General features: G+C 42.4%; 1 protein-coding gene and 1 pseudogene across 3 annotated transcripts in view; both read left to right on the top strand.

Moving 5' to 3' along the window:
- Positions 1–27,101, top strand: part of Stard13 (StAR related lipid transfer domain containing 13) — a 253,179-nt gene that overhangs the window by 124,222 nt on the left and 101,856 nt on the right. Inside the window, exon 1 of one of the 3 annotated variants that reach the window (XM_045154367.1) lies at positions 15,900–16,110. The exons of the other annotated variants lie outside the window; for them this stretch is intronic. The gene's annotated coding sequence lies outside the window, so the exon portion shown is untranslated. Of the gene's footprint in view, positions 1–15,899; positions 16,111–27,101 lie in introns of those variants that run through there. 3 annotated transcript variants of the gene reach the window in all.
- On the top strand, positions 13,228–13,543 carry LOC105944102 (annotated as a pseudogene).

Here is a 27,101-nt window from a genome sequence, read left to right as displayed (position 1 = left end):
ATGTCCTTAAAATGGACCAAGGTTTACTGCCACCCCTTAGAGGACATACAGAGAAGTATATTCTTATTATGCTAAAATGCTGGGTGTTCTTTGGTTCTGAAGCCTGCCAAGTACTCAGATTGCACTCCAAGATCTGGATCTCCCAATTCTATTTCCCCAGAGTAAGAATCTGATGGGCCCAACCAAGCCTATGATGAAGCATTGTGGGGTTAGGAGTACTTTCCATCAATAATCAGGCAGCAGAGCTGGGCATGGTGGTGCATGCCTTTAATCCCAGCACTCAGGAGGCAGAGTTAGGAGGATTGCTGTGAATCCGAGGCTACCCTGAGTCTACATAGTGGATTCCAGGTCAGCCTGGGCTAGAGGAAGACCCTACCTCTAAAATAAAAAAATAAATAAAAAAATAAAATAAATAAAATAAAATATCATGCAGCAAATGTGAGATCTAGAAAATTCCAAAATCTAAGGGAAATACTAGTTAACATTTAGTGACCATCTCATATTACCAGGCACTGTCCTAAGAGCTTAGATGTGTGGACACATTTGCTCCTACATCCACCACATGGCATAGGTATTATTGTGACCCCCCTGCACCTTATAGATGTGTAAACCAAGGCACAGAACATAGTTAACGGCACAATGTCCATAGTGGTAGAGGTAGTTTGGGGCACAGGGAGTGTGGTTAGGAACACATGCACTTGTTTTTAAGATATTAATAAATAGACATAGATATATAAATGGCATATAGATATACAGATATTTTATAACAGGTTATATACTATTATCCCTTCACTCCAACTTCCATTACCCTGGGAGCCCTCCTCAATGGGGCTATGGTGACCACTGAGGGCCTCAATCAGTCCCTATGGGGTAATGGGGACCATGCCTCAGTCAGGGTACTCCTAACCACTCTGGAGAACACATACTTTTAAGTTCTCTGTATACATTTGTTTTTGTTTGTTTGTTTGTTTTTGAGAACCTTTAGTCTTGACAGCCAGAGATGTATCATGTACAATTTCTAAAATACCTCCAGGTTGTCTTCAGCCTTGTTTTATGGCAAGAATATGAAAGCACGCTGAAGAAGGAGACTTAGATTGCTGTGTCACAGGGCCTCGCCTGGCCTGCTGTCCTCAGATAACACTCCACGCCTCTCTCCAGACTCAGCACTGCCAACACCTGCTGGCTGCTCTAAGACAAACTGGGTGACTTCCACCAAGATTTGTTTTTAGCTATCAGATCTTAACTAAATTAATCTACGGTCTGTTTGCAGAAATGAAATTCTGTTCTAATCCCAAAATAGAAAATGGTCTCTTATCCCTTCTTTTCCTATGAAAGCGATTGTATTCGCCAATCATTTAATTTATCAGTGTTTCACAGGCCAGTAACCTACATGAAATGAATCCCATCTCAGGAGGAGCCAGCCTAGGGACACAAATGAATTGCAGCCTTGAGACTCAGGGCTGTGTGTCTTTAAGAGTACTGCAAGCATTCTCTCTCACTGTGACATTATCCACTACCAAAGAGGAAGCCTGAATATTTTGCTGGTTGCTAAAAATTTCAATTGGCTGAGAAATTTTAGGGCCTTGCTATTTGCATGTGTGTGGATAACACATATAGTTAGTTGCATCCTTCCTTCTTTATTTGTAACAGATCTCTACGGAGGAATTAAAAAAGCAGAAACCCAATAGACATGAACAGAAGTATATTGTAGCAAAAGGCAGCAGAATATGCTCTGCTAACATCAGCTAATATCACAGCACAAGCTGGCTGCATATGCATGCACGGAGGTTCCCTGTGGAATTCACCAGGCTTGGGACCCAGAAGGGCCCGAGACTCGGTTTAAGGTTCTACCTTTTCCATCTTGAAATCATTCATAATTTTATTACCTGTGGTAAAATACACACAGCATCAAATTTACTATCTCTGCCATTTTAAGTGTACTGTTCAGCGCTATTAAATCTATTCACATTCTTGTACAAGCCTCTGGAGAAATTCTTCATCTTACAAAACTAGGACTCCTTACTGATTAAACAAGAACCTTGCCTTTCCCACTCTCCTTCGCCACTGGCAATGACCATTCATTTACCTTTCTGTGAGCTTCACTATTATAGGTATTTCATATAAGTGGACTCATACACTATTTGCTTTGGACTGACTGGCTTAAATCACAATGGTATGGAGGTTAATCCATGTAGTATTGCCAGAATGTTCTCACTTTACTAAATAAAGAAGCTTATCTGACATACATGAGCTCTAAAAAGGAGTAAGCCCTCCTGTATGGATAAACCACATTTTCTTTTTAAAAAATATTTTATTTATTTATTTATTTGAGAGAGAGAGGCAGGGACAGGGAGAGAATGGGTGCCCCAGAGCCTCTAGCCACTACAGACAAACTCCATAGGCCTGCACCACCTTGTGCATCTGGCTTTCCATGGGTACTGGGGAATCAAACCTGGGTCCATGGGCTTCATAGGTAAGTGCCTTAACAGCTAAGCTATCTCTCCAGCCCAAGCCACATTTTCTTTAACCACTCAGCTGTCCACCAGTGCTTCGGTTGCTACAACCTTTTGGCTATTGTAAATAATGTTACTGTGACCATGGACTTAACAGTATTTTTTTGAGATTGCAACTATGGTAAATCAGATGGTAAATCTCTTTGATGAGGTGAAACAAGAATACAATTTAAGGGCTGGAGAGAAGGCTCAGCAGTTAAGGCGCTTGCCTGCAGAGCCTAATGACCCATGTTCAGTTCCCTAGTATCCACGTAAAGCCAGGTGCACAAAATGGTGCATGGATCTGGAGTCCATTTGCAGCAGCTGGAGGCCCTTGGTGCACCCATTCTCTCTGCCTGTCTCCTATCTCTCTTTGCTTGCAAATAATAAATAAATGAATACTTTTAAATAATACAATTTAGAAGTGTTTCCTCTGACCATCAACACCTCAACCGAGAACCCTGCTGCTGCCTGTTTTTTACACCGGGCCCATCCCCTCTCCCCTTTTTCCCATACACGTCTGTGACATAGGCACTTCCATATGGTACGTGTCTCCTGACTGCATGGAACTCGAGACCCCCTTCTCATTATTCTCACAGCCACCACCCCACACCTTGTATGGTACTCTACGTACAAGTGGCACAGCAAAGTAAAGGTGCTTGTCATATAAAAATTGAGGAGACTTGCTGTGTTTTTCCTCAATGCTCTTATTTTTAGACTCAACCAAGTTTTAGATTTACACTTGGGGTCTCTTTCATGAAACTTTCAGGTCCTCTCAGATTTGTCAAATCCATGAGGTGCTTGCAACAGAACCTTGCTTGAAATGGCAGGATCTAATATGTATTTATTGGGGTGTCCTTCTCTGTCCTTTAAATACCAAAATCTCAGGGCTGAGTTTTAAGAATGCGTGTGGTGTTCTCTGATCTTCACAGACAACAAGATAAAAGCAGGCAGACATGTGTGATAAAGCCATCTTGAGTTTCTGTAGCATTCCTGGTGCGGGAAGGCGTTGGTAGCATCTCTTACAAGGCTTTACTTAGCCAACAGGACTCAGCACACTGTTCTATGGCAGATTCATGCAGTGAATGGGTATCATTGTGTGGGAACTGCGTGGTCTGTGGGGTGACATGATCTGGACCACAAGCAAGTCCCCAAATGTCTATTTCAGCCATGTAGAACAGGGACAAACTGAGATGTATGTGACTATGTGAGTGCATGTGCCTGTTCCAAACTTTGCCATTAAGCAAGTCCTCAATACATGTTCACATTATGTCTCTTTAGAAATCATAAGTGCCCTGAGTTACTTGGCCTGCTACACTGAGAATTTCCTGATAAGAGGAACAATGCCTTATCTTTCATCCCAGTACTCATATTTGTTCAGAAAAATCCGCATTTAAAAATTATTGTTGGGCTGAAAAGATGGCTTACTGGCTAAGGCACTTGCCTGCAAAGCCTAAGAACCTACAATCCCTACTACCTACGTAAGCCAGATGCACAAGTTGGTACATGCGTCTGGAGTTTTCAATGGCTAGAGACTCTGGCATGCACATTCATTCTCTCTCTCTCCCTCAAATAAACAAATAAATAAATATTTAAAATAAAAGAAATTATTGTTAATATTGGCTTAAATTCATATTAATTGATATCTTCATTTTTACTGACATTTTTATTGCCTTCTGTTCCTCCTTCCCTCTTCCCTCTCCACCGAACCACTTCTTTCTGCTCACTCTCCCCTCTGTTTTGTTCTCTTTACAAAGAAAATAAAACTGTCCCTGTCCCATATCAAAATGTTGATCTGCAAAATTCTGTGTGGGTCTGGTGTAGGTAGCAACAGCTGCCAAGAGGTCATGAATGCAATGGTCACTTTCTGTCTGGAAGACAGTGTTCCAAAGCCTTCCTCCTTACTCTCTGGCTCTTACATTCTTTCTGCCCCTCTTCTGTAACGTTTCCTAAGCTTAGAAGGTGTTCTAGAGATGTCTCATTGGTTGCTGAGCACACAACAGCCACTTATTTGCAGGACTTTGATGAGTTTTGAGTTGTCTCCCATTAGTCATCACCATCTGCAAAAAGAGAAGCTTCTCTGTCCAAAGATGAGAATAAACATGAGTATTTAGAGGACAATTCAGTGAGCAGAACATATTCGCTTAGTCAAACCACACTAGGAGATTTCCCCCTAGCATCTAAGACCTTATCTGTACCAGGCATGACTTCTTTCCTTCCCTCAGAGAGGGACTCAAAGCTGCTCAGAGAGCAGTTGGTCGTCTCCACAACAGACATGCCATCATTGCATCAGTGGGCACATCTCACCTGGCTGGTAGGACACACAGTGGATCCACCACTCGGTAAGGCTACTGATGGCTTTTCTCCCTCAATAGCCCTGCGTAGCACTTTGCAGCACTATGGCATCTAGCCGTCAAGGAGGAGGTTCTAGCTAAGTTCCAGCTTGATTTCTCAGTGTCCTGCAACCAAAGGATGAGGTGTCTTCAACAATAGGGACCTACTATCTTGTTCTGGTGGGCAACCAAAGGCATTGGAAATGGCCTATATTGTTTGGAAGAAAAACAAACAACTGATTGGGAGGTATCCCACACCTGGCAGTGAGGTTTTCTTGCAACAACCTCTAGCTTCTGAGAACAACATTGTCCATCCCTTCTACCTAATCTCTCTGCGTCTGTCTGTCTGTCTGTCTCTCTCTCTCTCTCTCTCTCTTTTATATTTTTGATTACCTAACAAAAGAGTTCTCGCTATGCTGTTTACATCATGTCTTCTGTTTGGATTAACAATCCCCCATCCTCTCCTCTCCTCTCTTTCCCTCACCTGAACCCACTTAAACCCTTTCACCTAAAGTACTCCACCCTTGTCCTTACATATCTACTCTCACTCCCTCAGAATCCCTTCCCCATGGTTCTTGTCTTGCTTCCTGACCTTTACTGACTCCTACCTCAATTAAATACAAATCTTGAAGTTCAAAGTTAGGGTCCACATCCAAGAGAGAGCTTGTGGCCTTTGTCTTCTTGAGCCTGGGTGACCTCAGTAAAGATCTTGTAGATCTATCCATTTCCCTGCAAATTACCTTTTTCCTTGTAGCTGAATAAAATTCCATCATGTATGTGCACCACATCTTCATGACTCATTCATCAGCAGCTGGGCAGCTGAGCTCATTCCATTTCCTAGTCATCGTGAATAGAGCAACAGTAAACCTGAAAAACAATGATCTCTGTTCAAGTGTAGAGTTCTTAGGGTATATGCGCAGGAGTGATTTAGTCTATTTTCAGCTTTAAAAATATTTGTTTAGGGCTGGAGAGATGGCTTAGTGGTTAAGCGCTTGCCTTTGAAGCCTAAGGACCCCGGTTCGAGGCTCGGTTCCCCACGTCCCACGTTAGCCAGATGCACAAGGGGGCACACGCATCCAGAGTTCGTTTGCAGAGGCTGGAAGCCCTAGTGCGCCCATTCTCTCTCTCTCCCTCTATCTGTCTTTCTCTCTGTGTCTGTCGCTCTCAAATAAATAAATAAAAACATTTAAAAAATATCTGTTTATTATTTATTTGAGAGAGACAGAAAGATGAAGAGAGAGAGAGAGAGAGAGAGAGAGAGAGAATAGGCATGTGAGGACTTCCTGCCACTGCAAACCAACTCCGTCTGGCTTTACATGGGATTAGGGGAGTTGAACCCAGGCCATTAGGCTTTGCAAGCAAGTGCTTAAACAGTGGAGCCATCTCTCCAGCCCCTGGCCCCAGTTTTGAAAGTCTCACTTCATGTTCAGGAAGACCCATTGCCTTTGAGCTGGTGGCAAGAATGCTCATGGTGTGCCAGCTGCTCACTGCATGGTGGTTGGAAAGCAAAAATTAAAAAAAGAAAAGCCCAGGTTCATAGCATCTCAAATGACATGCCACCCGTGGCATAACTTCCTCCCAACGAGGCATACCTCCTAAAGATTCCCTCAGTTCCCAGTAATACCATTTTGAGGATCAAACCTTAATGTGTATGTAGGCCTTTGGTGGACACTTATTCAAAAAACACTGCGCTGGCCCAGGAGAAATGGGCCATGCTTTACGTGTTGGAATTTTTGCATGACTCCAGCAGGAACCTGCCCGCTGAGGGGACATGTGGTCTTTTTAAAGAGGAGTCCTTATGTGAAAGCCAGAAACTAGGAGACACAGCTTTAGAAGCTCTTCTGTTCACTCCCAGCATGCTCACCTTATTTCTGCACTGTCTCATGTACTGGCCCCTGAGTGTGTGGGGGGGACGGGTGGAGGGGAGCATTTTCATGTTTTTATAAATATATTCTTCTGCAAAGAAGCAGTGATCTGTGTCTTAGGAGAAAACTGTATAGTTAGAACCTGGTGTTATAGAAGGATTTAAAAACGGTTTTGTTTCCCCGGAAATAAGTCTCTGTCTTACTGGTCACACACATTTCTCTTAGAAGATCAGTGGCACCTGGATCTCTTGACAGCGAGGACCCACCTTGAAACTCAAAACCCACGTGGTGTATTGAAGCACGTCTTAGTTATTTGAAGAATTTGCGTATTGCTCAGCACTGCAAAAATTTGGCCTCAGCCATCATCACTGGGGGCAGGGAGGGAATGAGGAGAGAGCTGATGGAAAAGAAATCTAGGGTTAATAAACACTCTTCTAAGCTCTGATGTTACTGAAGGAGGAAGGGTCATTGGAACTAGCAGATGCTGCTATCACTCAGCACTGATGCTTCTGCTTTTGGATTACCGGGGCATTATGGCAGAGTAGCTAATCTGTTGCAGCCAGTTCAGTTTGCTTGCGTTGATAAGTGTGATTAACAACGTAAAAGTCAAATACATTAGCAAATGCCTTACGGCTGCCAGGAATGCTCCCGGCCACCCACGCTTCATGGCAAACGAGAAACACAAGCTTTGGGAGCCTGGGATTCCTAGATCTTTTGGATGTGAATGCTTTGGTGTTTGATTTTCAAGTTGATTTCAATCAGACCAAGGAGAGCCAGATATAAATCCAAAACCAAGAAGTGTGCTTTTTTTGTTTGCAAGGTTGTGGAAAAGATGATGTCTGCTGAAGTTTCAGAGTCTCCTTGGGAATCTGTGTTTTCCCCCAAACCTGAAAGTGAACTCTAAAAGATATGGACATTCTAGAAATTTCATTCCCTGATGTAGTGTTTGAGACTAATGCTGAACAAAAGTCAAAACTCTGGGTTTCCTATGAACTGGGCGAGGCAAGGATGGAGTGAGGCAATATTGGCGGCAGTGTAAACAGCTTAAATGGGAGCAGCCTGACAGGCTGGACCAGAGGGTTTGTGCTTCCCAACCCAGACCTTCATTTTCAGGACTAGAGAGATAACTTAGTGGTTAAAGTGCTTGCCTGTGAAGCCTAAGAACCCAGGTTTGATTTCCCAGTACCCACGTAAGCCAGACGCACAAGGTGGAGCATGTGTCTGGAGTTTGCAGTGGCTAGAGGCCTTGGCATGCCTATTCTCCCTCCCTCTCTCTCTCTCTCTCTCTCTCTCTCTCTCTCTCTCTCTCTCTTTCTTTCTCTCTCTTTGCTTCTTTCTCTCTGAAATAAATAATAAAATTAAAAAATTTAAACTTAATTTAAAAAAAATAAATAATAACATATATTTTTAATCTTCATATTTAAAAAAAGAAAAAAAACATTGTTTATTTATGAAAGAGAGTAAGGAACACCAAGGTCTCTTGTCACTGCCAATGCACTTCAGGCACATGTGCCACTTTGTGCATCTGGCTTTATTTAAGTACTAGAGAACTGAACTCTGGGCCATCAGGCTTTGCCAGCCAGTACCTTTAACCGCTGTGCTATGTCCCCAGACCCTAAACTAAAGTGTCCCGTTGAAATCAATTAGCATGTTAATTCAAGTAGACCTTGTGCTCAGTTTCATAGTAGGAATTCTGGAATTCTCTGCCCAGAGACATAGATATCACCACTGAAAATTTAAAGGAGTATAATAAAATCTGATGCTTACACGTTCAAGGTTAATAGACAGGAGGAGAGAGACGACAGACAATCCTGGCACTGACATGGGCAATGCTAAAGAACAGGAGGGTGGGCTTCCAAGCGTGGCTTCATCTTTGTCACACTGCCATGAACGGTGCTTTGGAAGTGTCTCCCCCAAACAGGCAGGGTATGCTTCCTGCCTCGATGTTAACTCGCCTGGTTTAAGCTGCTGAGTCCCAGAACTTTAAGAACTTCCCCATTGCTGGTCAACATAACCAAAAAGCCACCTTGGCAGAACCACACTTGTAGGAAAGCTGCTGTCATCAACAGTCGTTATCTTTTTATCGTTGCGTGTCCTCCGGGCCTCTGTTGTGAACATTCATCCTTGTTCCACATGATTTTCTATCCTGTGCCTTCCATACCCCACTGCAGGTTAAGTTTTTGCTGACAAAATTCATCCTCCTATTTCCAGCCCTTTCTTTTTAGGTAAGATAAACCAAACGTGTATAACTTTCAGAAATTTCCAAATATTACAATACAAAGCCTGTATGTTCAGAGAGATATGCACAGAGGTAAAGCAGTCCTGACTTTTTCAAGGTGTACTTGCTGAGGAGATAAGTTCCTATTGTCTGATTTCCATGTGTGGCTAGCATTACTGCTCTGCTTCATGCCAGAGCCGTCACAGGGCTAGGTGCTGTCTGATTTTCTTACGGAATCTCTGCATAAAGGGAGTTCAGGAAATAGCAGTCATCCGTGTATACATGTGTGCTGCCTTGAGATGCTTCTAGATAAGACCATGGCTGAAATAAAGGGTAGGATGCCTTGATCTAGAATCAGAATGGTTTTACAAAACTTTCCATCTTAAGAAACAGTGGCACTGGAGAGATAGCTCAGTGGTGAAGCCACTTGACTGCAAAGCCTAAGGACCCCGGTTCAATTTCCAAGTACACATGTATCTGGAGTTTGAAGGCCCTGGCATGAACATTCTCTCTCTCTCTCCCTCTCTCTCTCTCTCTCTCTCTCTCTCTCTCTCTCTCACACACACACACACACACACACACACACAAATAAAAAGTATTTTTTTAAAAAACAGTAAAGTAAAAAAATTTTAATTTGATAAAAATTTTCTATGTCTGAAAAAATCACAAGATTTACTAATAGAAATCATGTGATTGCTTATTGCCCTTGTGGGAATGTACTGAACACTGGCAGAGGGTCCCCAGAGCTTGGCTTTGAACACACTGCCAACATGGCTTGTTTGGTTCTTAACATTACCTAGAGTGCCTATGCGTCTATGTGAGGCGTACACGGGGTTCTGAGAACTTGAGAACCACAAGTCACAGCTTGACGACGGGCTTCATGACCCCAGAGCGTGTGGAAAGTCCCAAAGGACTCCCTTCTGCACATTTTCACCCACCTGTCCTGCCTTCAGGACCCCTAGGAGGAAGCATGTCATCACTTGCCTGTACTCTGGGTGTACGTAGACCCAAGCAACGTAGCGTAGCACCCAGCTCTGAAAGTGTGACCCTTCCATGACCATGAATCAGAGTGTTATTTTCTGCTTACAAAGGGATAGCAAACAAGGCGGGCCTGCTCTGAACACATGTGGGCATGCTAGAGGGGCAGTTTGTCACCTCCAGGAAGTAAAGGAGTTGACTTGTTACTTAGTTTACTGTTTTCACTTAGGAACTTGAGTCTTCCCTCCTCCTTCCATCGGCATCACCAGGATGGAGAACCACTGGAGAGGAAAAGAAGCGTCGATCTGTCAGTCTCAGGAGCCTCCCACCCCAGAAAGGCACAGGCATGCTTCTGATATCACTCAGGAATAAGTGGGTGGCCCCGGGACCCCACTTCACACCACGGTAGTCACATGGATTCCGGTGATTTAAGCCAGGAGCTCTCTGGCATGTTCATCGGGCGCTCTCTAAGACATATTGATAAATATACCAAAGAAAACTGAGAATAATGTTTGTAATGGTCTTGTATGGGTGAAAAAGACTTACTTTATAAGTGTATAACAGAGTTGCATGTGTGTATGCGTGGGTGTATACACACATACACATATTGTATCCAGAGTAATCTGAGCACTTGTGTGTGTGTGTGTGTGTGTGTGTGTGTGTGTGTGAGAGAGAGAGAGAGAGAGAGAGAGAGAGAGAGAGAGAGAGAGGGAGAGAGAGAGAAATTAGGAAGGATATACACATCAAACTTTTTCTTTTTTATGAGAGCTACAGAATTGGCGCACCAGGGCCTCCAGCCACTGCAATTGAACTCCAGATGCGTGTGCCACCTGTGTGTGTATGTGTGACCTTGCACATGCATCACCTTGTGCAACTGGCTTACATGGGTCCTGGGGAGTCAAACATGGGACTTTAGGCTTCTCAGGCAAGTGCCTTAACTGCTAAGCCATCTCTCCAGCCCCACATCGACTCTTTAATCATAACTACCTCTAGGGAGGAAATAGAATTAAAACTTGTAAATAAAAAGGGCTTTCACATTTTTAGCCTGTATTCTAATTGTTTGAGGGTTTTGCTTTTTTTTTTACAATGACCATTATTTTGACATATTAAATATTTGGTAAGATAATTTTATTTTAACACACTTAAAAAAAGAATGTTTCAAAGGTCATTTTTATTAGTTTTTAAAATGTGCTAAATAGGGGCTTCTCAAAACCCTCTTGCCTCTCTGAGTAAGAGCTCCATCTTGCTTCCTCTCCTATATGTGGTTTTAAGGCCCCCTTTTCTTCTCTCTCCTAAACATTTAAGCTATAATAAAGTCTTTCTGGGGCCAGGCATGGTGGCTCACACCTTTAATCCCAGCACTCGGGAGGTAGAGGTAAGAGGAATGCCGTGAGGTCAAGGCCACCCTGAGACTACATAGTGAATTCCAGGTCAGCCTGGGCTTGAGTGAGACTCAAGCTCAAAAGACCAAAGAAAAAAATTCCGAACCTTAAAAAACATGCTAAATATTCTTTGACTCTATGAAAATAACAAATAATTTTTTAAATGAATAAATCATCCTATATATTAAAATTACATTTTGTACTTAATTATATTCATAGAATCATGCCAATATGTATTACATTGATTGTTTTTTAATTAAAATATTTTATTTAATATTTATTTGAAAGAAGAGAGACAGAGAGAGAGAGGAGAAATGAGTGCACAAGGGTTTTGCCACTGCAAACAAATTCCGGTCTCATGTACCACGTTGTACATCTGGCTTTATGCTGTTAGTGGAGAATTGAACCCAGGCTGTGAGGCCTTGCAAGCAAGTGCCTTTAGCCACTGATACCAGCCCCTTTTTTCGTTTTTACATTCCTGTTCCATTCTGCCAAGAAACTATTAAATTTCTTAGCATCCAAAACTCTAATTATGGGCAAAAATAACATCTATCTGAGCTCTCTGCTCAAGCAAACTATGGAAATTATACTGACTTTCTAAAAAGTCCCACAAGCTCCATTCCCCTGTGCTATCTTTATTAGTGAACTAAAATTACCAAGTTTGCCACACACAGCTCATAGGTTCTTTTTAGTAGCTAATGGTGGCCCAAGAAGAAATTTGTGAGTGAATCGACTTTTCTCCCCCATGTCCTGGCCTGGAAGGAACTAAACAAATGAACAAATGACTGAACAAATAATCTTGAGATCTGATAGTATTAGTTCCTGTGTTTGTTATAAATATTGATTTGGCTCTGAGGTTTGGGGGAGAGAAGTTGATTCACTCTCAAGGTATTTGCCTGCAAAACCAAAGGACCCAGCTTCAATTCCCCAGGACCCATGTTAGCCAGATCCACAAGAGGTTGCATGCATCTATAGTTCATTTGCAGTGGCTGGAGGCCCTAATACACCCATTCTCTCTCTCTCTCTTTCTCTCTCTCTCTTTCCTCTCTCCCCCTCCCTTTTCCTCTTGCTCTCCACCAAATAAATAAATAAATAAATAAATAAATAAATAATTTTTTTAAAGTCCTAATTTCAGAATGATACCCAGGATGGTTGACAGAGATGGCAACAGCTCTCCACCCTTCAAGTTCAGACTCCATCTTTTTTAGATGGGTAGCAGATTGTCTCCAACATAGCATGCTTGGCTACATGCAATAACTCATGACTTACAGCTCACCTTCAGGGATATTCACATAATGTGGTACCACTGATGCTCAAGCATTTCAAAGTAAATTCTAGACAAGTACTGCAATTAGCTGTTCTTGTGACGAATTCTCATCTTCTTGAATTGCAGCTTTGAATCAAATCCAACCCTTTAGACATAGTCATAATCACTGATATTTTAAGAATGCTAACAGCAAAGTGATTAATAACATGTGTTGAATATTTAGGCTGAGCTCTGCTGCAAGTGTTTTACATAGATCACAAGTAACTTGTTCAAGTTCACACAGCTTGCCTGGTTTCTTGTGTGACTCGGTGCCTTAGGGCTCAGTCCCTACTTTGGGAGTGTCCTCGGTCGAGTGCACTGCCTTGGCAGACATCTCTAACAGTACAGGTGCTTTCTAGATTCTCCCACTCCCCTCATCACAGTCCTTCCCGTGTTAGTCCACTCTGCATTCCCATCTCTCCGCCGTTCTCATAGCCTGCCTTAATTCGAAAATCCAAAATCTGAAATGCTTCAACAGCGAACACTTTTTGAGCACGTCCACGAGATCACAAGTAAAGAGTGCCACGCCACGAAACTCTGCTTCATGCTGAAAATTACCTCAAATATTCTGCAAAAATACTTAACATGGGTGATGGGGGCAGGGGTGACATTCAGCTGACCATTCAGGATGACGGACCTTCCACCATAGACCCATGGCTCAGTTTGACCATAACCTCATGCAGAGGGCCCCAGAGCTGGCAAATGCTGCTATGACTTACTCAAAGCCGCAGTTGGCCACATTTTGTCCCTACGTCAAGGTTGAGCTGGTTCCTCCAAACCCATGCTGAGATCCCTACAGCTACTCAGAGCATGAAAACAAAAGTAATCCAGAGTGCCCAAACTGGTAGCTTCAAACATCTCACAGTTAAGGAAGCAATGCTGAATGGTTTGGTGGCCACTGAAGTGTAGATGTGGTTTTATATTGGAGAGATCATAGGCAAGCGTGGCATTGTTGGCTATCATGTTTGAATACTAGTCTTTAATATATGATTATATTTGATTTGTTATTTGAATGTTCTTTGATCATGTGATGCAACCAAACTATCTGCATAAAATATGATATGTCAAATAAAAAAAGAAAAAGAAAAAAAATACTTACAGGCCATGTGCGTTATATGTAAATGGAACGTGAATGAGTTTTGTATTTAGGCTTGGTCTCACTGTAAACATATACAGATACTCCAAGTATGGAAAATTGAAATCTGAAACACTATTGGTCCCAATTGTGTCAAAGAATGGACACAACCTGTAATTGCATGTGCCCTTGTGAACCAACTATCACTGATGGGTAAGTATGATGCCTTGTACATTATAAGAGTTTAAAAAAAATGCTTATTAGATTAAATTTTCACAATGAGTGAATTCCTTTATCCAATATTAGTATAACCCTTTGGTTTATCAGTAAGAGATCACACCCTTCAGTTATGAAAGGGGATGCCTTATCCTAGGTCTCAAGACAAGAACATGGCATGGGCAGTGGGGTACCAGAGAGGGTGGGCAGCAGTTGCCTCCCATCTCATTTCCTTACCCTCGGCCTGGAGAACACAGCTGCCCAGCTGTGCAGTACACAGGCCCCCGTGCAGGAAGGTCTCCTTGATTTGAAAACTCAGTTTTGCTAACCACAACAAGAAAGGCCGCGCAATACCATTTAGGGACATTTACCCTGACGTTCCATGCGCTTTCATTAAAGGGAAGTTTACAAACACCCTGGGTTTTGACTCAGCTCCTAGTCATCGGCATGACTTTCTCCAGGAGGAAGTGGCCAAGGGGAGGGACTGGGGTCTGAGCACCTCGAACTGGATCAGCTCAGGGTCCTTAGGACATGATTCCACCCCTTACTTTCCAGTGACCAACCCTGACAGCCTCTCTCCCTACGGATCCCAACCTCACCTTGGAAGAATCCACAAACACTCACAGATTGTCTTAGCCTTGAAGCAGCTGGTTTTCCAGTTCCAAGTGCAGGCTTCTCACAGTAACTCACCCCACCCGACCCCACCCCACTTAGAGGGGTTGCCCTTCCTTCACTCACTTATTTAGTTCACTCACTCACTCATGTGACACACAACAAGTGTATGTGGCTCTGCCTACAACAGGCTCACAGACTCATGGCCGACAGTGTTGCATTGAGTGAGATCGGGGCAAAAATAAGGTATCCGAAGTTTACCCCGAGCCACCTCCTGCTCTGTGTTCGGCATATATGCTCTCTTACTGTAGAACTCAAATATTACACATCTGAGTGTCTCCTTCCTCAGCACACACTTTGTTCGCAGAACACTGTTCCCACAACCCTTTCATCTTTAGCTCTCCTTATCACAGCTTGTGATGTTTGGTTTGGTGCCATCCTTTGCCAAATTAAATATTAGTATTCTCTCTTCTTGAAAAAGAACAACAGGAAAGTTGAATTATGTAACAAGGCACTTTGTCATCATTGTGTGATTTTACCATCGCCATGTGGCCCTAGAGCTTTATTCTGTGCCTTTCGTATCAAAGGACACCATGAAATAAAACTGAGACCCGAATTCACAAAGCTCACTGCAGTACTAGTGCGGTGTTTAATTTGCATCACTCAATTTGCGTCACTTGCATTGTCTATCTGCACAAAGTGTGTGACTTTTGCTAGCTACCGTGTTTGGTTACTGTTGACTCTAGAATATGTGAACTTAGACACATCATTGTCCTGCTTCATACGTTATTACAGGGTCACCTGTTCACTCTACCTGGTGACAATTAACCTGATAATGTCATCCCCACTTGTCCAGAAACCTAAATGCATCCTGAGTATTCTCTTGACCCACACAGTTCATTGACAGCATCAATACCAGCAAATCCTTTGCTTAATAGTTAACATCATCTGACTGTGAGTAATGAGGTTATGGTGAAAAATGATATGTGCTCTAACATTATAATACTCTTATTTTGACAATTTCCTCCCTTTCCATTTTCTCTTTGGAATTATTTTGTAGTGTGTGTGTGTGTGTGTGTGTGTTTCCATCATAAACATCTTCTGTAGAGCCTCCCTAAGCATGGAAAAATGTAAGCCTGGTTTAAAATGTTTCTTTCCGTCCTGTAAAGTTTCAGGCTAAGTTAAGTGGGGTTTATCGGGTAGGAAGCCCGCTCAGTCTGGTGGCAGGGAACCTGGGAGAAGGAGTACCCTCTGGGTTTGTGACAGACTGGCAGCATTTTTCCTCTGGTGTGTGCCAGAGCTGCAGAGCCCATTTTTAAAAGGAGGATTTATGGGAAATCCAGCTGTGAGTTTTCATTTTTTTTTCTCTTAGAGCTGGAGGCGGGGCCAAAACCAACCTCAAACCAGGCACCCCATTGATCAGGCTGGAGGGATGTGGACCAGCCTCACAGACAACAGCTGAGCAGAGAGGAAATGTTAGCTGGCAGAGATAAGGAAGAGGCGGCACTCAGTGGCAGATGCACCATCTGTCAGTTTCTGAGGAGCAGTTTTCAAGAAGGCAGACAATGAAATGAAGAATGAGAGTGATTTTGTTCCAAAGGTCCGGCACAGCCTTAGGGCATTTTGAAACAAAGTAAGTTTGTGTTCCATAGAAAAGAGGCTGGTGGTGGGAGAGACAGCGTTACTTCTTATTTGGTCTTTGAGATTTGTTATGGGCATATAAAGTTTTCTTTGTGGTAGATTTGACATTTAGGATATTCTTTTATTTTTTTAACAAGAACTTGATTTAAAATTAAAAAGCAGTGCTTGTCATTTTCATTCACTTTAAAGACATTTCAAAGTTACCGCATGTTTTATTTGACTTCTTTAATCTCAGGATTATTTTATCTGACTATAGCTATAGACTGAGACTTCCTCCTCCCTTCCTCACATCTGTTCTTTCTTTCTTCTCGCCTTCTTTCATTTCTTCTTCTGGATATATGCACACAATTATTTGTATTTTTCCTCAAAGATAACTTAGTAAGAAAGTGACTCACCTTCGTGATTTACGAAGCTGGCAGAAGAGACTGTCCGTGGGTTTGCTTAATTTCATGGGATGGGTTACTTAAATAGACTTGACTCCGACCTAGACTTCCGATGGATCTCCTGAATAATCCTATTGATGTTGACATAGTTTTTCAAGGTAGCTGCTCCTAGTTCTTCTTGTAGAACCTAGACTAACTTCGGGGGGAGGGGGAATCCTACCGTTTATGTCTAATACAGTTTCAAAAAGTTGGAGCTGAGCTCAGTGAAGCTGTCAGTTACATTCAGTGCCGGATGCCATGTGTCTTTTAGGAACGGATTGGTCTAATTCCAGTGGGAGATAAAGCAGTGATTTGGAATGCTGAGCAGTAGCATAAAGGGCTAAGGAGGGTCACTGGAGCCCCTTTCCTAGAAAAAGGCAATCCTCTTTTTGCCTGGGCAGGCTGTCTAGCTCGCACCAGAAGTAGAAGTCCTGGCTGGGAAGCGGCTGAGGTGGAAACCACTCAGGGTTATGGCCCAATATGGATGTCAGAGCTCTGTAGCATGTGTGGGAAAATGGCCACGGTCCAACATCTGGAATCATTTATCTTCCGCTAGAGCTTAGAAGACAACTGCTTTATGCATTTTATAGAAATCTTTGCTGATTGATCTCATTTCCATGGGGTGGGTGCAGTGACGGATGGTGGGGACAGCCACATGTGGGGTGTGGGGAATATTGATCTATTTCTGTTTTTCTGACATTCCACTCTCATTAGTGTCCTTAGCACCTTGAATTGGGCTGTGTCGTTTGGAAACCACATGGTTTCGTCAGGCCCCTTCCACACATTTTGTAATGAATGCCACATTTATGTCTCCTCTTGTTGGGGAAATCAGAAACTGAAAGTTGAAAGTTTGGCCTCACTGTCTTGACAGAGCGTAGCGTGCTTCCTGCAGTCTACATCTGAGAAAGGAAAGGAAGAAAGTTCCAGTAGACAGAAGACCCTGCACAAGCTAGACAGTAATTTAGAGAGACGTGCACCGTATTCTTCGGGAAACACAAGAACATACCGCTGGTGGTCTCACAATCCTTGTCTGGCACATGACGGTCACATATGCCAGCCAGTGTATTCTGTGAGAGCTCTGTTCACATGTGGTCACATGTGACAGTGTGAGTCTTGGTCCTGGTTTTCCAGTGTATGAAGGATATCTACCGACTCTGGCAGACCCTGTGTCACACTTCAATTTAAATTTGTCGCAAGGACCAAGATAGCAATCAGGAGTTTTGGATTTTAGCCACTATCTTCATATTGCCTAACTCTGTAACCTTCAGGAAGATAATTAACCTTTTAATAAATCTATCCCACTGCTTGAAAACAGAACAAATAATTGGAGGCCATCTGTTTCCCAGAGAAACATCAAGTGTCAGATAGATAATGTGTCTTGTGTTATTAATTTTATTTCCTTAGACTGAACTTCTACATGATACAGAAAAACTCTGAATTGTTAAAAGATAAAATCTAAAACCATATGTACTATTACTTTTGCTTATATTTAGTTGCCTATTCTTATTTATTTATTTATTTAGAGAGAAAGTATGGACACACCAGGGCCTCTTGCCTCTGCAAGCAAAATACAGATACATACACCACTTTGCTCATCTGGTTTTACATGGGTACTGGGGAATTGAACCGAAACTGTCAGGCTTTGCAAGAAAACAACTTTAACCACTTAGCCATCTCTCCAGCCTCTAGTTGCCTGCTTTTGAAAATAATCACCTCAATATTTTTCCTGTAGGTGAAACTGTTCTTTCATATCCTTAGTACAATTTTCAGTACTGTGAAAGGACTATTATTTCCTTAAACAGCTTGAAGTTTTAGAAATGGGGTTAAAAATGATAAAACACATACTTTTAACTTCACAGTATGAAGGAAATGGATAATGGTGCGCGTTAGGATGCCTAATATTTTCTTCCATTTTGTAGATACAAATATGTTCTGTTTAAAAGTTATGTTTATCTTCAGATAAATACATGCATTGTCTTTTTTAAATGTTCTGATGAGGAGAGAGAAGGGTGGCTCGGTGGGTAAAATGCCACCCAAGAATAGTGACCTGAGCTCACATTGTTTTCCCCTCATTCTTATTTCCATGGCACAGCAGAAGGACTGTGGGCTTCATTACTTGTCCAAGGTCACACAGTTGAGTGATGTCATGGTGCATTCCTGCAATCGCAGCCCAAGAGAAGCAATCACATAGGATCACTGATTAGCTAGTCTAGCTAAATCAGTGAGCTCTAGGTTCAGCAAGAGACCCTCTTGGCTAATTAGAGTGGGGAGTTACTGAGGAAGAAAACCCAAGTCAACCTCTGACCTCCACAGGCATGCACTCATGCAAGCACATATGCACATACCCTTGATTCCACCAACATATGAACATGCATATATGTGTGTATATATACACATACACATGCGTACATAAAAATGAATAAGTAATAAATAGTTCCAACATAAGTAGCAATGTATAAAATATGACACACTAAAGACAGTAGACATTAGTGTGTTTCATTTTGACTCATTTTTGCTTTCCGTGGCATAGCTTATTGTAATGCAAAGGATGGCAGAAGTCACTGCCAATACCACTCTGCCATCCATAGAAATGTGGGTGCCCTTCAGCCAGCACAGGGGACCTGGCAGCCCCTGGAATTGTGGAGTATGACAGCCCTTTAACTCACCCACTCAACTGCATGGACCTTGTACAAATTACTGGTCCACTGTTCCTTCTCCTGCACTATGGGCGTCAGATATGTGTGCATCACCCACAAGGTGGCTGTGAGGATCAAATGACATCATGTGCATGAGATTTTAAAGCCATGGAAAGCAGCCAACTAAACTTGGACATTTTTTTTTCCTTCCTAGAATATTCTTTCCCTGATTTAATAAACCCTGCCCAGTGCTCAAAGGCTTTTCAACCTTTCCAGATTTTCTCAAAGATGTACTTCACGTGAGGTGCAAGATCCCCTTCCAGGACTTGTCCTCCATGTAGGAGTTGACCCTCATTATTATCTCATATAATTACACACACACACACACACACACACACACACACACACACACACACACACACGCACACACGCACACCATGCTGGTTTCTGTCCTAGGCTGTGCTGAATATTCCCTGCTTCATCTTAACACTCCCCCGTATTCCAAAACCACCTTAGATATTGTTCATCTTTGAAGCCAGCTTCTGTTCTGTCCCAGGCTGCACTGAATCCTTCCCCTGCTACATCTTAACAGTTCCCTCTACTCCCAAACCACCTTAAATAGCATGCATCTTTGAAGCCTTCTCCAAACATGATTCCTTCCTGGGAGTACAGCCTTCTTTCATGTTTCCTTAGTGTGAACCCTAAATCAAATCTTTACCTGTCCCATTCTATTGTTTATTTGCACAACATCCTTTCCTAGACCCCTCAAGGGCAGGAAAACCACCAGGTTTCATCCGTTCCCAGGTCTATTGATTCCCCATCCTCAGCATAGTTTCTGGTTGATGTTCAAGTTATGTTTGTTAAATGTGTTAAAAGTCATTTTTAGCTGGGCAAGGTGACACACGCCTTTACTGCCAGAACTTAGGAGGCTGAAGTAGGAGACTCTCTGACTTCAAGGCAGGTCAGCCTGAGCTAAAGCAAGACCTTACCTTGAAAAACAAAACGTCAATTTTCCATGTCATTTTCTCATGAAATACTAACATTGCACACCTTTTGAGATAATCCAGGTAGTAATATAACTGGAACCATTTGACCATCAGAATATAACATACTAGGCTGGAACCCTGTATCTCCATAGAAAGTTCTACCAGGTAATCACCACTAGAGAAAATATGAACGTACTAATCCTACCCCAGTCCTGCTAATCACACAACCATATTCTAAACCTAAAGCTATAATCCAACTCTGTCTATCCAGAAGAGGCCTTGGTATATCTTAGATTGGAACATATTTTTAGAATGCAGTTTGGCAATGTTTATCAACACCCTCTGATCCAATAGTTCCCCTCAGAGGAAATTATTCTAAGTAACAAGTTTAAAAGTAGAAAAAAAATTAAAGGTTTTTACCATAATTTTATCCATAAACAATATGAAAAGTTCAAATAAGTTAAGTGACTGGTATGACTTTCATAACCAAATAAAGGTCTCAATAATCCAAATATTGCCTGGTCACTAACATGTTAATTATACAGTCCCAAGGAATGCCTTCTTCACTTCCCATAGAACCATAGCTATCCTTACCTGACTTCAAAATTTCTTCCACCTCATTCATGTCCTTTAGAAAATGTTGAAAAATAAGGTAACCTTTCAGGTCAATACTGAAAATTCTTTAGATCAGTAATCCTACCAAGAAAGCCTTAGGAGGGTCTACCTCACTGGTTTTCATTAATAATGGACTTACAGCAAGAGACGGAAATTCTCACTGGTTTAAGTGTTCTCGCAAAATGACATTAAAGACAGTTAAAAATTGAAAACTTGAGTCTACTTGTTAAATGACTATGAAGAAAACTATGTAAATTATGGAAGCTTTTTCTAATCTTTCATTTAAGCCCCCCACCTTTCTTAACATGGAATAGCTGGCAGAGGTAAGGCCATTTTATCATAATGGTTTCTGCATGTTACATCAGGATGAAAGGCGTGAACACTGGAAGTAATCACCCACCACGTGAGGACTGGGTAGTCCCTGAGCGGGTGAGCTGACTTAGATGCCCTCCGTCTTCTCCCACTATGTTTGAGGAGGGAAATTTTGGCTTTCAGGTCTTGAAGCAGCACCACCCACCCGCCCCGGCTCTCAATGCACGTGCTAAAGCTCCCAAGGAAGAGGCCAGTGTGAAGGCCTGCCGGTGGGCAGAACCTTTCCTCAGTAGAACTTTCCTGCACATTCTGAAGGTCCCAAGAACCAGGGGCCTTCTTTTCAGACATTTATAGAGAGTCATTATTTGTGTGTGTGTGTGTGTGTGTGTGTGTGTGTGTGTGTGTGTTTAGTGCACTGCAGAATATATACATGATGCAAGCCCCAACTTCAGATATCAATGTCAGCACAGCAAAAAATACACAAATTCCCAAATGGTCTCCATCTAGGCAAATATGCAATCAGTGTGCACAGTTTGGGGGGAGGCGAGAATCTAAGGACAAGGGTGGGTGGAGTCCTGAAAGATTAACCGTACAGTTAACCTAAATCTCAACAATCCAGGAAGTCCCTTGAAGGGTCATAGTTTGTCCTCAGTGAAGCTCTTTAAGACAAAGACAATGCCTCTTCCCGGGATGGCATGCCAGCTCAGACCTTGACAGTGACTTCCACACACTCATGATGGGCAACACTGAGGTCTACCGGTCATTGATCTGAGCTGGGGCTGAACTCAGCTACTAGATGAAGGACTGCGTATTCCCCAACCCAATATAACCTTCATAGTGTGGCAAGCAAGGGTATGGGCCGCTGTCTACAGCCAGGAGGGGGAAGGGGTGTAAGGTTGTGGGTGTGAGATAACCATTCACCCTCTGCAGAGGAGCCTCCTGGGAGAAGTGCTTATCCTGCACTCCATAGCAGATGAGCAAGAAGAGCTTTCTGGATTTCTTGGTCATGGTTCTAGAGTTCAAACGCGCTCCATCGTCTCAGCAAACATTGTGCTATAAAAGCTTTCTGGGACTATCGGTTCTTTTCTTTCCACAAGAAAACAATGGTTTCGAACAATCTCTTGAGAATGTTGTTCTTGCCTCACGTGCTTATTATCTCGCATCCTTCACTGTTTGTACTGTGCCCGGCTATAATGAACCTTACAGGGACATGCCTGCGGGGTGCGGGCCCAACAAGCAGTTAGATGCTATTTCTTAGATTAACCATAAATTACTAAACAAAAGAGATCCCTTATGTAACAGAGACTTCCTGCCTGGTGTTCTTTGGGCTTTGCAAGTACTTGACTAAAACCACAAAATAGTAAAAACAATACAATAGAGAGGGCTGAGTTTAAACAAAAGAAGTTTATTTTATAAGTGCAGATCAGACTCCGAATTAAAATGACCCTATAAAATCCAGGCTTTACAGCAAGCAAAATTAAAACATCTATGTCTTTAGAGGGTGCTGTTAATGTGTCCCTTTATGCTGGCTTAATCCGTGATTACATTTTCCTTGAAATTTCATTGATGTTCATTCATTTGGTGGTAGCGTATTACTTCAACACTGGGCCTAACTGTTTGGCCTTTCTCTCTCTCCATATACATATATATATATGTTTGTGTCAACAAATATTTACAGTATCTATTATGTATAAGGAACTTGGAGAAGGTAACTGACCTCAGATACCTTCTCAAGAACATTTAGTCCCTCCCATCTTGGGGACTGATATGGATATGATTCAAAAAATAATGACGTTTGTGCTACTTAAAAGCTTGAGGCAATGTCCTATAAAGCACATGCTCAAATCTAAATGGAAGCATTAGGAAGATTTGTAGACAATGTGAAGCTTGGACCCATGGGTGGATTTCATTCAGCAGAGAGCAAAGGAGAGAACAGACATGCCTACCAAAGGATTTCTATTTAAAAGCACAAAGCCTTTAAAATGTTCATTGGGTTCAAAAATAAATGAATGGACCCCTGCCCCACTACAATTTAGGATTTACAGAATTTTCAGGGATCTGGGAGATGGGTCTAGAAAGGCGGATCATGGAGACCATCTAATTTTAAGTCTGGGGATGTTATATTCAAGTTTTAACTTAAGGTGCATATTCTTGCAGAGAGTGGTCCAGAGAATAAGCAATAGTAGTATGTGTAAACACGCCACCATGCTCTATCCATTCATTTAACAAATATTAATTGTGCACCAAGCCTATGTTTAGGTCACAGTGATACAAAAATAAGCCAAGCAGCAAAACAAATGTTCCTATCGCCAGGGAGTTTCTGGGTTACTGAGGAAGACAGCAATGGGTGTCATAGGGAAGCAGAATACACACATTGCAATGATAGGGAGCGAGAATTGAGGAGCAATGTGCTTAGCTTAAGGGTGGCTTGTTTATACTTAAAAAAAATATTTATGAGAGCAAGAAAGAGAGAGAGGTAGGGAGAGAGAATGAGGTGGGGCAGGGAGGGAGAGAAAATGGGTACTCCAGGGCCTCCAGCCCTGCAAATGAACTCCAGATGCACGTGCTACCTTGTGCTTACATGGGTACTGGCGAATCAAATCTGGGTGCTTAGGCTTTGTAGGCAAGCACCTTAACCACTAAGACATCTCTCTGCAGCCCATTATTTATACTTTTGTCAAACATTTGTCAATCACAGCGGGTAACACTGTGCCAAGTGAGTACTAAATGTACAGAATATGTATGCTAGTGAGAGAGGAGGGAATATTGTAAAGTGTGGGATGGCACAATTATTCAACTCTAACCACAGCCCGCCACAGACAGACTTGATTGAGCTGGTTTTAAGAGACACAGTTCTTTACAAACCTTTCTCTCTCTTTGTCTATGGAACTAATTCAGTTCACAGCTATACATTTCAATAATGGTATCTACCTAAAAACCTATCTGTAATGCTGAGTTTCCAACCAACGTGCTTTGAAAGTGGCTCTCAGTGGGATTGCTCTGAGTAGGCTCCTGGGATGCAAGAAATTCTGAATCCTCAGTCTTGGGAGGCTGAGCAGGGCATGGAAAGACAAAGCCTTCAGCTGGTGAGCTGGGGCTTGCAGCAGGCAAGCCCCGTATCCAGTGCCATGTTGCGGAAATGGTTAGAAGCATACCGTCGGGGGTGACTTCATGATACGCACACTCTGCACACACACTTTCTAGAACAACAGACCCCACTACTATAAACATACACCAGTCCCCATTATCCGGCATTTTGTTATCCCGTACCTTCAGCTGCTCAAGGACAACCGCCACAATCAGAAGATATTAAATGGAAAATTCTAGAAATGAACAATTCATAAGTTCAAAGCTGCGTACCAATCTGAGTGGTACGATGAAGTTTCTCAGGGCTGTGTTCCACCTTCTTCGGCACATGAGCGACCCCTTTCTTCAGAACATCCACAAGTATTTGTTACCTACTGGATACTCACTCAGTAACCATTTCAGTTATCAGATCAATTATTGCTGTCTCTGACAATATTTTTCATTTTTTTTTCTTTAGAGAGAGAGACAGAGAGAGATTTCAGCCACTGAAATCAAACTCCAGACATTTGATCCACCAACTTTGCACTTGCATCATCTTTGTGCATTTGGTTTATGTGGGCTCTGGAGAGAGATCAAACATTGTGTTCTTAGGCTTCACAGGCAAGCGCCTTAACCACTAAGCCATCTCTCCAGCCCTTTCATTTTTTTTTCTAACAATATTTTAAGCAGGACTTGTTACTATATTTATTTCTATATATTTATACATATATGTCACTGCCATTAATATCTTAAGTCATAGAGGCCAATGTATATAAATATAGAATTCCAATTATCTTCTGGACTATTTTCGAGTAGTTCAGTCAAGTTTTGCCTAGTATAAATCTATTCTCATCATTAAGTTTGAGTCTTTTTTTTAAAAAAATATTTATTTATTTATTTGAGAGCGACAGACACAGAGAGAAAGACAGAGGGAGAGAGAGAGAATGGGCGCGCCAGGGCTTCCAGCCTCTGCAAACGAACTCCAGACGCGTGCGCCCCCTTATGCATCTGGCTAACGTGGGACCTGGGGAACTGAGCCTCGAACCAGGGTCCTTAGGCTTCACAGGCAAGCACTTAACCGCTAAGCCATCTCTCCAGCCCCCAAGTTTGAGTCTATTAATATTATAGCAAGGACCCAGGAGTGGGGAGAAGCCAACTTTGTTTTTTCTTGTCAACTATACATTCCTGATAATTGATATTTTTCTTTTCATGAACTCCCTGCAAGTATCTTTTAAGTCACTTCTCCATCTTACCAGGTGTTTAGCTTGTTAAAGGTAAATAATTGCACCGTATGATGTTCTCATTTGGGTACACGTAGATTGAGCTTCTCCATGACAACCATGGAAGCAAGCATCTGTGTGAGCTTGCTCTTGCTCACAGGCCTCTCTTCTGTGCACGTCCCAGTCACCCTTGGAAGCCACCTGCAAGGCCTTGCCTCAGGTCCCAGGATTCCGTAGCGGTCAGCTTATTTATTCATTGTATTATCACCTGCGTGTGCTCGCGTGTTTGTGCGTGTGCACGCATGAGTGCCGTGTTTGCCTGGCCACCTCATCTGAGACAGGGCTCCTCACTCAGGGTCTCACCCCGACACTCTTTGCTGCACTCATCACTACCTTCTGGGGACCCCTGCCCCTTCTTCCCATCTAATGGTCAGGACATTGCCAGGGTGCTGAGATTGTAGAATTCCACTGTGGTTCTGGCTTTTCCTTTTTTTTTTTTTTTTTTTTTCTTTGAGACTGACTGACCTACAGCTCACTATGTGGTCCAAGCAGGCCTTGAAGTCACAACGATCCTTCTACCTCAGACTAAGGGTTATATGAAGTCTGAGGTTGAACTCAGCCACTACAGCTTGAGTTATAAATACTTGATCTACGGAGCCATCTCCCTAGCTCCCAAAGACTTCACCTTAAAAAAAAAAAAATAAGCACAAAATAAATTACCAAAAGTTCCAATGCATTTCTTTGTGCCCTATTTTGTAGACCATTATGTCCTTTCTGTATCTATTTTCTCATTGTTTCCTTAACATAATGACAAGTGATAAATACATGCTTTTTAATCTGCCAACCACAGTCCATACAGCCACCCCTTGGGGCAACATTTTATCTAAATCTCACAGAAGTGAAACTGAGGCTGGGTGAAGTTTACTAAGGAGTCGAGAAGGTATTGAAGAAACTGAGGCGGATTCAAAACAGAAGATCTTTGCAATCTTGACTTTCACATTCCTCCTCCTAGATAACTCCTATTCTCATGTCTAATTGTCCTTCCTATGTCTCTGTGTCCTAAAAATGGTGAACTTTTCACTCTTGACACATTCTTTTATAATAATACTTCTGTAGGCACTACATGGTTGACAGCACGACAGCTGGTTTGTGTCCCTGACAAATCGGGTTGCTATGAGAGCTTTCACCCAGGAAAGTATTTGTCAGCTCCAGGTGGCTGGGACACCAGACAGGCTTACTAATAGGTCTGTGAACACACGCAATGATTTAGCTATAGGATATACCAGAGAGAATAAAAATGTATCCACAAACTTTGATGGAGTAGGCTAGAGATGTTCACAGTGCATATTTGCTGTCGCTTTGGAGTTTTTGTTTTGGTAGCATTTGGGATTGAACCTGGGACCTCACACAGGCTGGGCGAGTGCCTCATGGTGTGTTTTGACTGCCACAGAATTTCAACAGCAGAACTACAGAGAGAGGAACACGTCTGCAAAGATGGAAGAGGATGTTGCTGAAATAGCATTCTTTCCTTGAGAATATACATTGCATTAGGTTACATGAGTGAATTGACCCAGTAAAACAAAACTGTCATATCTACAATGGTGACAAAGTGAAGCATTTTAGTTGTTAGTCATAGACTTGAATCATAACTTAGAACTTATTCTCATTGAAGATGATTACGTCCAGATAATGTTCTCTTCCAGTAAGAAGGAAAGAACAAAGAAAA

This window comes from Jaculus jaculus, chromosome 7 (genome assembly GCF_020740685.1).
Source record: "Jaculus jaculus isolate mJacJac1 chromosome 7, mJacJac1.mat.Y.cur, whole genome shotgun sequence".
Classification (NCBI taxonomy): Eukaryota; Metazoa; Chordata; class Mammalia; order Rodentia; family Dipodidae; genus Jaculus; species Jaculus jaculus.
Note: the sequence above shows the minus strand (reverse complement) of the source record. Positions and strands in the feature narration are given on the sequence as shown.